This window comes from Piliocolobus tephrosceles, chromosome 15 (genome assembly GCF_002776525.5).
Source record: "Piliocolobus tephrosceles isolate RC106 chromosome 15, ASM277652v3, whole genome shotgun sequence".
In the NCBI taxonomy this organism is placed as follows: domain Eukaryota; kingdom Metazoa; phylum Chordata; class Mammalia; order Primates; family Cercopithecidae; genus Piliocolobus; species Piliocolobus tephrosceles.
Genome location: NC_045448.1, coordinates 90,624,416 through 90,637,912, shown reverse-complemented (window position 1 = coordinate 90,637,912; position 13,497 = coordinate 90,624,416). Strand labels below are relative to the sequence as shown.

Sequence of the window (13,497 nt, the reverse complement as noted above, 5' to 3'; positions counted from 1 at the left end):
CTCTTTAATGGCTTTAATTGAAGCCGGAGTTCTCTGGCAGGGCAACTTCCACCCAGCATGCTGAGCAAATCCCCTCCCCACTGGGCCCAGTCACCAAGCAGATTTGTGTGGGGTGGCAGGGACACCGCTTTCTCTAGCTCTTTTCCAGGGAGAATCTATGCAGAATGTTCAGGTGACATTGCCGGCCACCTGTGAACGTACACTGGCCTTCTGGGGCAGAACCACTAGGATGAAGTTGGGTTTCCATTTACTGTGATCCACCCGAATAGTTAACCAGCCCACCCTGGAGCTCACATCTGTGGCTTCTCCTAGACCTTGTCCTGGCAGCAGGGAAAGACTAGAATCAAATGTTCAAATGTTATAAAAGGGCCAGGTGCGGCAGCTCACACCTGTAACTCTAACACTTTGGGAGGCTGAAGCAGGAGGATCGCTTAAGTCCAGGAGTCTCAGGTTACGTGAGACATGATCACACCCCATGCACTCCAGCCTGGGTGACAGAGTGTGACCCCATCTCAAGATAGGAAAAAAGGTAAAATATTTTAATGTATCCAGGCTAAGTGCTGCAGCTTATGATTTCCAAGTACACACAGCCAATCCTGGCTTGTAGGAGCCACAGATTGCCATCCCCAGGATCCTTACTGTCCTAACTTCCTCCACCAAACTCCAGGCAAAGGTGAAGAGTGCTTTTTAATATCAATATTTGGGGGGCATTCAATATATATGTATTAATTGAAAGACATGATTTAAAACCTGTAATACTTAATTTCAACATATTGATTTATATGCATGTGTATTTCTGACTATATAATAATTACAAAGTATCATGAACAAAAGAATGAATGAATGAATGAATGGAAATGGTGGTGGTGCATAGAATTCTCCACACCTCTGTTTCAAAGTAGGCTACCAGAGTTTTGTTTTTTGAAAGAATGAATGATGTTTTAAAAAATGTAACTTAGATCGTGCTACTGCTGAAGAGTCTCCAATGGCTTTCTGTTGCACTCAGGAGTCAAATCCAAGTTGTTCAGCATATTCTTATATGATCTGGCCTCCACCTGCCTCTCCATTGTTACTTTGCACCCTGAGATCTTTCCATGCTAGCCACGTGGCCTTTCTTTCTGTGTCATGCCAACTTTATCCCATGATATTTGTGATTCCCTCTGCTTGGAGCATTCTGCCCACAGTTCTTGGCCCAGATGGCTCCTTCTAGTTAGTCCAGCCTCAGGAAGTTTTTACATTCCCAGAAAGGCCTTCCCTGACCGATGTATATAAACAGCATCCTCCTTCTAACCCATGCATACAGGTTTTATCTTATGTATTTATTTACGTGTCTAAATCCTCCCCCTACAACACTTCAACTGAAATGCAAACTCCATGGCAACCGAAACCCCATCTGTATGATTCACCATTGTAAACCCAGTGTTCAGCATATGGAGCATACTTCATAAATGTCTGTAAGTGATGAATATGTATGTGGCAGATTGCATTTCCCAAAGATGGCTGCACCAATGTGTCCCATCCCATGTGTTCTGCATCCATGTTGCCCGCCCACCATCTCACCCCTTGAATCTGGTTGGGATTGTGACAGTTGGGAAGGTAGCACTATGTGACTACTGTGCTGAGACTTAAAAGATAACACAACTTTGGATGGATGTCTTGAGATGCTCACCCTTGGAACCCAGCCACCATTTTGGAAGGAAGCCAAGTGCCACCTGGAGAAGACACATGTATGTGTTCTGGCCCCAGCCCCAGCTCAGGTCCCAGCTGGTAACCAGCATGGTAGTGATTGGGCCTTCAGATGATACCAGCCCAAAGCATTTGAGCTGTCCCAGCTGATGCCAAGTAGATCAGACACAAGCTGTCCCTGCTGAGCCCTACCCAAATTGCAGAGCTCATGAGCAAGATAAATATTGTTGTATTAAGCTACTACATTTTGAAAGTAGTTTATTACACAGCAATAGATAACTGGAACAATATGTCAAGATGTACTATTCCCTCAACAAATATTTTTCAAGAGCCTACTTTGTGCCAGGCCCCATGACAGGTTTTTGGGCTGTAGTGGGTAACCAGATGGACAAGGACACTGGAGATAGGCACAATAGTAGATGAGACAGCCAAGGAGCCTGCTTTCTAATGGTCTTGTAGGGAAGCCAAACTTAGAAGAAGTAGATTAAAATAAAATGACTGGATTGTTCTAAGGAAAACTCGTTCATACATAAGCATGTGTTATAAGGAGGCAAATGCTGTCTCTGGGTATATGATTGTATTAGTTTCTATTTTGCTGCTATAACAAATTGCCATGAACTTAGTTAAAACAATGCAAGTTAATTATCTTACAACTCTGGCCATCAGAAGTCCCAAATGGGTTGGCAGAGCTGCTTTTCTTTCTGGAGGCTCTAAAGGAGAATCTGTTTCCCTGACCTTTCCAGCATCTAGAGGATGCTTGCTGCTTGGCTCATTGCTCTTATGACCCCAACTTCTGCATCTCTGTCTCTGGCCTGGACATCTTTTGGGGGGCCATTATTCTGCCTACCTGGATGAGAAATGTATGCAGGATGAAAGGCAAAGGGGCTTTTCCTCGCTTACTAGGGAAAGCAGTGTTGGCCCTCTGCCCTAGAATGAATGCTGCCACTTGGAGGGTAACCCAGCATGGCACAGTGCTGACCCTCCAGCATGCTGGCAACAAGGCCAGACCAAGAAGGGAGAAGAAATGTCTGCCTGGAATGATACCAGAGTGTCACTCCTCCTTGGACTGTCCAGGTCTCGAGGGAAGACTATGTCCCTTGATATATAAGTAAAAATTTACATATCCATAAGTAAACATTTCCTAATCTTTGCCTTAAAGCAGGGCCTTCCTTATAAGGCAGATAGACATAATAACAGGAAATCAAAACCAATGAGATTGGTACAATAATCTACACAAGATGAAGTGTTTTGATGTCTGTATGATGCCACAAATAATAACATGTTAAAATAACAAGCACTATACTGAGTGCCACGTCCATGCCAGACTCTGAACGAGGTAAGCATCAGCCTTCTCTCACAGAATACGGTCTAAACCAAAAGGGGCAGCCTGGGCCAAGTGTGCAAAGATAGTGCAAGAGTTAATCTATCAATAATCAAAGAAGTTCATATTAAAACAACAATGAGACACGATTTCATGCCCATCAGATTGGGCAAATATTAAAAAGCCTGACGGCATTAAGTACTGCTGAGGATATAAAGACATGGGAACTCACATGTGCTGCTAGTGAAAGTATATGTTTGAAAAACAATCTACAAGGAACTTAAACAAATTCACGAGAAAAAAAAACAACCCCATCAAAAAGTGGGCAAAGGATATGGACAGACACTTCTCAAAAGAAGTCATTTATGCAGCCAACAGACACATGAAAAAATGCTCATCATCACTGGTCATTGGAGAAATGCAAATCAAAACCACAATGAGATATTTCATGCCAGTCAGAATGGCGATCATTAAAAAGTCTGGAAGCAACAGATGCTGGAGAGGATATGGAGAGCTGGGAACGCTTTTACACTGTTGGCGGAAGTGTAAATTAGTTCAACCATTGTGGAAGACAGTGTGGTGATTCCTCAAGGATATAGAACCAGAAATACCATTTGATCCGGCAATCCCATTACTGGGTATATACCCAAAGGATTATAAATCATTCTACTATAAAGACACATGCACACACATGTTTATTGCAGCACTATTTACAATAACAAAGACTTGGAACCAACCCAAATGCCCATCAATGATAGACTGGATAAAGCAAATATGGTACATATACACCATGGAATACTGTGCAGCCATAAAAAAGAATGAGTTCATGTCCTTTGCAGGCACATGGGATGAAGCTGGAAACCATCATTCTCAGAAAACTAACACAAGAACAGAAAACCAAACACCGCATGTTCTCACTCATAAGAGGAAGTTGAACAATGAGACCACATGGACACAGGGAGGGGAACATCACACACCAGGGCCTGTCAGGGGCAAGGGGGGAAGGACAGGGAGAGCATTAGGACAAATACCTAATGTATGCGGGTCTTAAAACCTAGATGATGGGTTGATAGGTGCAGCAAACCACCAAGGCAGATGTATACCTGTGTAACAAACCTGCACGTTCAGCACGTGTATCCCAGAACTTAAGGTAAAATAAAAAGAAAAAAAGAATAAAAAAAGAAAAGCAATTAGACAGTATCAACTACATAGCCCAGCAATTCCTCTTCCGGATGTGTAACCTGGGACAACAGTTCTCAAAGTTCTCTCCCCAGTGCCCTGGCAGGGGTCCATGAAGCCACAGCTGTTTTCATAATAACATTAAGATGCTATTTTGCTTTTTCATTCTCATTATATTGTGAGTGTACAGTAGAGTTTTCTGGAAGTTAAATAATATGTGATATCACACAGATTAAATGCAGAAGCAGATATGAGAATTCAATTTCTTGAGCTAGACATTAGAGAATTTTTAAAGTATAAGACACTTTCACTCTTCCCTCTAATCTTTTTGTTTTTGAAATGAACATATACTTGTTTATCTTGTATGTGTCATTTAAAAAAATTAAAGTAACATTATTTATAAAATTATTAAATAAATACCTAACATTTTCTCAGTTTTAGTTTCGAATAGGGTCAACACTGGCAGGTATAATATGCATAAACAAAAGCTCTTTGGGGTCCTCAGTGATTTTTAAACGTGTAAAGGGGTCCTGAAACCAAAAGGTTTGATAATCACTGTCCTGGTGATTCTCTCTAGGAAGTAAATGTCTCACATTTATGTGCAAAATGATATGGATCGGGATGTCCATTTTAGCACTGTCTTAGGCAGTAAGAAATTGGAAACAAGCTGGATGGCCATCCCTAGGGGACTTGCATAAATACTTTAATATATTTGTAAAATAGCACACCATATTGCAGTTATCGTGAATGAACTAGATGTATGTGAATCAATGCTAAAAATCTTAAAAGCAACATTGAAAGAATAAAAAGTGAGTATCAAAAGAATATATTTAGTGGCCAGGTGCGGTGGCTCATGCCTGTAATCCCAGCACTTTGGGAGACTGAGATGGGTGGATCACGAGGTCAGGAGTTCGAGACCAGCCTGACCAACATGATGAAACCCTGTCTCTATTAAAAATACAAAAAACTAGCCAGGCATGGTGGTGTGCATCTGTAGTTCCAGCTACTCAGGAGGCTGAGGCAGGAGAATTGCTTGAACCCAGGAGGCTGAGGTTGCACTGAGCCAAGATTGCATCACTGTTCTCCAGCCTGGGTGACAGAGCGAGACTCTGTCTCAAAAGATATATATATTATATATAATGTATATATTATATATTATATAATGTATATAATATATTATATAATATGTATTATATATCTATTTAGTATTATTCCACATAGATAAAATGTAAAGATACAATGCATTGTTTCTGGAAACATAAACATGCAGGTATACTTAAATTTTTAAATATTAATGGCTAAAATAAAATAATACCGATAATACCAAATGCTGGAGAGTCTGTGGAGCAACCAGAACACTCATACACTGCTGGTGTGAACACCAACGGGTGTTACCACTCAAGAAAACAGTTCGACAGTCTCTTACAAAGTTAAATATACCCTATGATATGATCTAGCTATTCCATTGTTGGGTGTTTATCCAAGAAAAATGAAAGTAGTGGTGGTAATACACACAAAGACATGTACATGACTTTTTTTCTCTATTTCTTTCACAGGTGTGGAATGTACTTGAATGTCTATAGTAGCTCTATTGTAATCATCAAACACTAGAAACAATCCAAATCTCCTTCACAGGTACATGGATAAACAAACTGTGGTATATCTGTACAATGAAATATTACTTAGCAATAAATATCCACAACAACTTGAATGAATCTCAAAAGCATAATGCGAGTGAAGGAAGTCAGCCTCACAATGTCACATACTATATGATTCCACTTATGTTATACTTTTGAAGAGACAATATTAATAGTGATGAAGAACAAATTAGTGGTTGTCAGGGGATGGGTGGCAGGAGGGTATGAGTACACAGGGATAGCAGGAGAGAGTTTTTGAAAGTGATGGAATTATTCTGTACCCTGATTGTGGTGGTCATTATACAAATCTATGCATGTGTTAAAATGCATAGAACTATACACAAAAGTTTGAAAAGCAATTTTTACATTATTTTTTAAATTTAAATTTTATTTTTAAATGAACTTTTTATTTTAGAATAGTTTAAATTTACAGAAAAGTTGCAAAGATAGTACAGACAATGTGCATAAGCCCCACACTCATTCCCTATGAACACCCTACATTAATATGGTACATTTGTCACAACTAATGAACCAATATTGCTAGGTTATTATTAACTAAAATCCATCCCTTACTCAGATGTCCTTAGTTTTCACCTATATCCTTTTGCTAGTTCAGGATCCCATCCAAGACACCACATTATATTTTATCCTCATGTCTTCTAAGGCTCCTGTAGACTGTGACAGTTTCCCAGGCTTTTCTTGTTTTTGATGACCTTGACAGATTTGAAAAGTACTGACCAGCTGTTGTGTAGAATGTCTCTCAGTTGAGGTTTGCTGGGGTTTTTTGTTGTTGTTGTTGTTGTTTTGTTTTTGATTCAACTGGGATTTGGAGTTTTGGAAAAGAAGATCACAGAGAAAGTGCCATTCTCATCACATCATATCAGGGATTCATACTATCTAAATGACTTATTATTGTTGATGTTAACGTTTATCAACTGGCAAGGTACTGCTTGCCAGTTTCTCCACCATAAAGCTATGCTTCCCACCCTCCTTGCCATATTGTGCTCCTGGAAGGAAACAATTATGTGCAGCCCAACCTAAGTAGTGTGCAGTTATGCTCCACCTCCTCGAGGAGGGAACATCTACATAAATTACTTGGAATTCTTCTGCATAGGAAGCTTTCCTATTCTCCCACACTTATTTATTTAATCATTTACTTACATTAGTATGAACCAATGGATGTTTATGCCGTGAATTATAATTCAATTCTGCATTATTATTGTTATCATTATTTCGCTCTAATTTTTGGGAGCAACTCTTTATGTTGATTCATGTGTCCCTTTGACACAGCCCCATTGTTATATGTGAGTGTGTTTAGCATTTCTTCACTTTCTGGCACTACAAGAAGTCCCAGGATCATCTTGTATATTTCCTGCCCCAGCCCTAGAATCAGCTGTTTCTCCAAATAGCCCTGGTTCTTTTTATTGGAGAATGGTGATAGACAGCAAGATCTGGGCATGGGTGTGCTAACTGATACTGCAGTGTCAGGCCCTCTTAGCTGACAGAGCAAGACAATATATGTGTGTATACTTACCAATGTACATATGCATATCCATAAATGTGTCCATTTGTATCAATATTAGGCTACCCACGAGTTCATATTGATGCCTCCTACTCTAATTTATCATGTATCATTCTAACCTTCCCTGTAACTTGTCTGTAACCTCCAACCAGTGAGAAGCCTGGCTCCCAACATCTGCTATACATTTACTCAATTGATCAATATCTATATATGTGTTTAGTGGCTTCAAAATTGTGAACCTATGCCCCTAAGGGAAACAATTTTACCTATTAAAGTACAGTAAAGTTCCTTTTAAAAGTTCCTTTTGCTTTAAGTCATATAGTCTGCATTCATTTTCAAGGTCACTTTGGTCAGCACTCTTATCAGTGAGGTTATTTCATGCATTTCATTCATTCACATATTTCATGCACAAATTCTTGTGCCTCAGTCTTCCTCCTACCTAGGTATCCTTCAACTTTCTAAATGATTTTTATTTAATTTGCAGGCATTAGAGTTTACTCTTCATACTGTAAAGTTCTATATGTTTTGACAAACGAATAATGTCACTTATTCACGTGTACAATATCACTCTGAATAGTTTCATTTCCCCAAAAAAATGCCCTGTGCATCACCTACTCAACCTTCCCCCTTTCCCAAATGCCAGGCAACCACTGATCTGTTTGCTGTCTCTATAGCTTTGCCTTTTCCAGAATGCCATATAAATGGAGACTTTTCAAACAGGTTTCCTCCACCTAACAATATGCATTTGACTTGCACATGTTTTTGTATGGTTTGATAGCTAATTCCTTTTAATGGCTGAATAGTAATCCATTGTTTGGTTGGATGACAGTTTGTTTATCCATTTTCCAATTGAAGAATATCTTGGTTGCTTTCACTTTCTGATGGTTATATTAATTTTTAAAAAGCTGATAACAGCATTAATGTATGGGATTTTGTGTGTACATAAGTTTTCAAATCAGTTTGATAAATAACTGCAGCTCAAGTGCTGGATTTCATAAGGCATCAGTCTAAATTAATTTGTTTTTCTTTTCACGATCACTGGAGGAAAGGATCTAAATTAATTTTTTCATTTCATTTGTTTTTTCCTCCAAGAGTGCTTTCAAAGTGTATTTAGATGGCATATCTTCTGTAAATATTTTTATTTTCACTTTGAAGTAACAATATGATTAGATATAAAATTCTAAGTTTAAACATTTTTCTTGAAAATTTTTAAATATGTTCAGTTGTCTTATGTTTCATTTTCCTACATTAGACTACATCATACTTTAGAAATACCACTATTTTAAAAAAAGGCATTTTCATCATGTCAGTCTTTGAACATAAAAGTTCTTCAAGGTATGAAAGTTCTTCAATACATAAGCAGAAGACCAGGCACAGTTGTTCACACCTGTAATCCCAGCATTGTGGCAGGCCGAAGCGGGAGGATCAATTGAAGCCAGGAATTTGAGACCAGCCTGGGCAACCAAATGAGGCCCCGTCTCCAAAATAAAAATAAAAATACATAAGCAGAGCTTGGAAAGTGGATGGCCTACCACCTCTTTCTAACACTCAGTGGTGGGTATCAGTCAGCAGGTTCACCTGATAGACCCATCATCTTCACATCTTATATCTCACATAAGTGAAATTGAGCACCATTTGTTATTTTGTGACTGCTTATTTCACTTAGTCTAATATCACAAGGTTCATCCATGTTTAGCATGTGATAGGGCCTCCTTTTTAAGGCTGCATAATATTCCACTATATGTGTACACCACGTTTTATCCACTTATCTGTCGGTGGACATTTGGATTGCTTCTACCACTTGGATATTCTGAGTACCCTGCAATGAACATGGGAATGCAAATACCTCTTTGAGATCCTGATTTAAATTTTTTTGGATAAATGCCCAGAAGTGAGATTGCTAGATCTTAGGGTAGTTCTATTTTTAATTTTTTGAAGAATCTCCATACTGTTTTCTGTAGTGGCTGCACCATTCTACGTTCCCAGCAACAGGGCAAAGGGATTCCAATTTTCTCCACATCCTCACCAACATCTGTTATTTTCTTTATTATTTTTTGTATAACAGACCTCCTAACAGGCGTGAGGTGATATCTCACTGTGGTTTTGATTTGCATTTCCCTGACAATTAACATTGTCTTTTCACTCTGTTTGTTATTTTCTTTGTTGTGTAGAAGGTTATTTATTTATTTATTTTTGAGACACAGTCTCACTTTGTCACCCAGGCTGAAGTGCAGTGGTGCACCCTTGGCTCCTCAGCTCACTGCAGCTTCAACCTCCTGAGCTCAAGCTACCCTCCCACTTCAGCCTCCTGAGTAGCCGGGATCACAGGCAGGGCACTACACCTGGCTAAATTTTTGTACTTTCTGTAGCAATGAGGTTTTGTCATGTTGACCAGGCTGGTCTCAAACTCCTGAGTGCAGCAGATCCACTCACCTGGGCCTCCCAAAGTGCTGGGATTACAGGTATCAGCCCCTGCACCAATCCCAGAAGCTTCTTAGTTTAATACAGTCCCACTTGTCCGTTTTTGCTTTTGTTGACTGTGTTTTGGTGTCATACCCCCAGCCCCAAAACCTTACCAAGACCAATGTCATGAAACTTTATAATTTTGCTCTCCTCTAGGAGTTTTACGGTTTCAGGCTACTTTAAAAATTTAAAAACATTATTCCATTGTCTTTTTGCTTCTGGTGTTGCTATTCAGAAATCAGATGTCAATTTGATTCCTGGTCGCTTTCTTTTTTTTAATCCCCTTCTTCTTAAAAACTTTTAGCACTTTGTCTTGATGGTCATATATTTTATTAAAATGTATATAGGGTTTTTTGTAGTTGTTTCTGGTTGAACATAGGAATGATATATAGACATTACACCTGCTCTCAGTCCTTCACATGTTTGTTTGAAAACAGCCAATCTCATCACAGCCATTCTTTTTATTTTTTCCTGCCCTAAGCCATTCTTAACTAGGTCATTAAAACAATCTTTTGGCGAGCGCACCTCTGCCATGATGGCCTCGCTGCTTGCACCAAAAATACACTTCTGGCTGCCCCACAACTCTGGCTCTGCACCATTGTTTTCAATATTTGTTGGCCTTACTTCATTTTTTACAACTCTATATTTTTAATAACTTTATCTGAATAGACATATAATTCATATACAATGCAATCTACTCCTTCAGAGTGTACAATTCAATGATTTTTGGGATATTTCCTCGGTTGTGCAACTATCACCGTTACCTAAATTTAGAACATTTTCTTCACCCCATAAAGATATCCCACACTCTCTAACAGTCACTGCCATTTATCTTCTCCCCCAATCCTCTGGCAAGCTTTCTGTCCCTATGGATTTGCCTATTGTGGACATTTTATAAATGGAATCATCCAACATGGAGCCTTTAGTAAATGGCTTCTTTCACTTAGCGTACTATTTTCAAGGTTCCTCCATGCTGTAGCAGGTATAAGTACTTTATTCTTTTTAATCACCTAATAATATGCTATTGTATGGATATGCCACGTTTTGCATATCCATTCATAAGTTAATGAACATTTGGGTTGCTTCCACTTTTTGACTGTTGTCAATAATGATGCTGTGAACATTTCTTCTTCTTTTTTTTTTTTTAGCAGTGGGGTCCTTCTGTGTTGCCCAGGCTGGAATGCAATGGCTATTCACAGACAAGATCACAGCACACTGTGACCTGGAACTCCTGGGCCAGGGGATCTTTTTGCCTCAGCCTCCCAAGTAGCTGAGACTTCAGGCATGTGCCACCATGCCCATTGCTATGAACATTTTAAACAATTTTTTTTTTGTGTGTGTGGACATATGTTTTCAATTCTGTTGGTTATACATACAGGAGTGGAATTGCTGGTCATAAGGTAACTATGTTTAACATTTCGAGGACTGTTAAAAGTTTCCAAAGTGACTACACCATTTTGTATTCCTACCAAGAAAATATGAGAGTTCCTATTTCTCTGCATCTTTATCTTTGGTATTTTCAGATTTATGGATTTTAGCCATTTTAATAGGTATGTAGTGGTATCTCATTGTGGTTTTAATTTGCATTTTTTCTAATGACAAATGACATTGAACACCTTTTCCTATGCTTATTTTCCATCTGTGTATCTTCTTTAATAAAAATGTGTGTTCAGCTCTCTTGCTCATTTTTAATTGGAGAATTTGTTTTCTTATTAAGTTTTAAGAGGTTTCTGTATATTTGGCCATAAGACTTTAATCAGATGTGTTATATCCAAACTACATGATAATTTCAAAAATGAAATGAAAAAAACAAGCCATGAGAGGAAGAAAAAAAAAAGGATGCTGGGGGTATTTCGGGGCACGGTCTCTGGAGCTGGTGATCCTGAGTCCTGCTTCAGGCTTTGCTCCTTGTTAATGGTTCTCCCCGAGTCTCAATTTCTCCCTCTGAAAATGGAGAAAAAATAATATTTCTCTTTGAATGTGGCTGTGGGAACTAAATGAGGTGATGTGTAAAGATTGCTGGTGCTTAGTAAAGATTCAATAAATGATATTTTAAATGAACTTAACTTACCCAGGATTCTCTGGGCAGGAATGGGAGGAACCAGACACCAATCTTGGGGTCTCTGCTTTCAAAACTCATGTCTTTTGCATACTGTCCCCACTAGAGGGCAGCATTAGAAGTCAGGCAGCCCTGGGGGACCAATTTTACCTCTGCCACCTGCTAGCTGGGTAACATAGGGAAGGTGACTTCACCTCCTCTCTGAGTGTCAGTTTCTCTTCTCTAGAGTGAGGGTTGGATGAACTAATACACATACATATATATATATATGTGTGTGTGTGTGTGTGTGTGTGTGTATGTCTAGCACTGTCTCTGAGACATAGTGTATGGTATCTATTTCATTCATATACATTATTATTATTTTTTTATTTTTTGGAGATGAAGTCCAGCTTTGTTATCCAGGCTGGAGTGCAGTGACACTATTTCGGCTCACTGCAACCTCCATCTTCTAGGTTCAAGCGATTCTCCCACCTCAGCCTCCCAAGTAGCTGGGATTACAGGCGCCCACCACCGTGCCTGGCTAATTTTTGTATTTTTAGTAGAGACGGGGTTTCACCATATGGGTCTGGCTGGTTTCAAACTCCTGACCTCAAGTGACCCATCTCCCTTGGCCTCCCGAAGTGCTGGGATTACAGGCGTGAGCCACCACACCCAGCCCATTTAAAAATTTTTTATTTTATGTTTTTTGTGTCAGATAGGTACTGTGCTGATATTATAGCAAGGTTTGAGAAACACATCTTATACGTGAGCATGAAAACCCAATCATCACACTTATGAGCTTCAAAAGGATCTATACACACTGTTTAAAAGATGCACCATGGTGTATTGGGAAAATACAAACTAAGAGACAGGAGTCCTGGGCTTGTGACCTATCTTGGTCTTACCTTGCTAAGTGACCTCATGCAAGTCTTGACCTCTCTGGACTTTGACCTACTCTTCATCTAGGCTAAAACATCAGAGTCACCACTGGGGGTGGGGTGGCTTTCAAAATCCCAATTAAAAATATGAAATATATATATGTGAATGGTTAACACCAAAAGCAAGATAACAGATGCCTCTGAAGAAAAAGAGAAGGGGATGAGATTAAAGAAGGAGGTTCAACTATATTTACAGTGCTTTATTTCTTAAAGAAAAGTTGGAGTAAATATGGCAAAATGCTTAGCTTTGCTAAATCCATGTGGTAGAACACAATGGACAGTGTTCTCTATGCTTTTAAAAAGGAGAAAAGAGTTTGGTGAAAAGGAGATAAAGGATGGAGTATTGGGTAAGGACATTCCAGGCACAAGGAAGTGAGCTGAGACATAGAAGAGATAAAGAGTATGGAATTTTCCAAGATATTTTGATACATAAAATTCAAGGAAGGGAGTGGCTGAGATAAGCAAGGAGTGGTAGAGAGGTCAAGTCAAGGAGGGCCTTGTGTGCCAAGCTGGGGAGTATGGACTTTATCTTTTCTGCTGTGGAGGTAGGAAGGATGGTCGCCAGAGTTGTGTGATATGTACTTTTGCAGTTTGAAATCATTCGTACGTTTGTTCTTCATTCATTGTTTCATTGACCCACTGCCTTTCCAATCTCATGCCAGTCTTTGTTCTGGGCATTACAGATGCAGTGTTGAACAGGATGGGCACCATCT

The 13,497-nt window shown here is 39.3% G+C and overlaps 1 non-coding gene across 1 annotated transcript; it reads right to left on the bottom strand.

Moving 5' to 3' along the window:
• Positions 1-12,555: 12,555 nt before the first annotated feature.
• LOC111528212 lies at positions 12,556-12,657 on the bottom strand. Its single transcript, XR_002726909.1, has one exon. It is a non-coding gene; the product is annotated as a small nucleolar RNA U13 (small nucleolar RNA).
• Between the last annotated feature and the right edge of the window lie 840 nt (positions 12,658-13,497).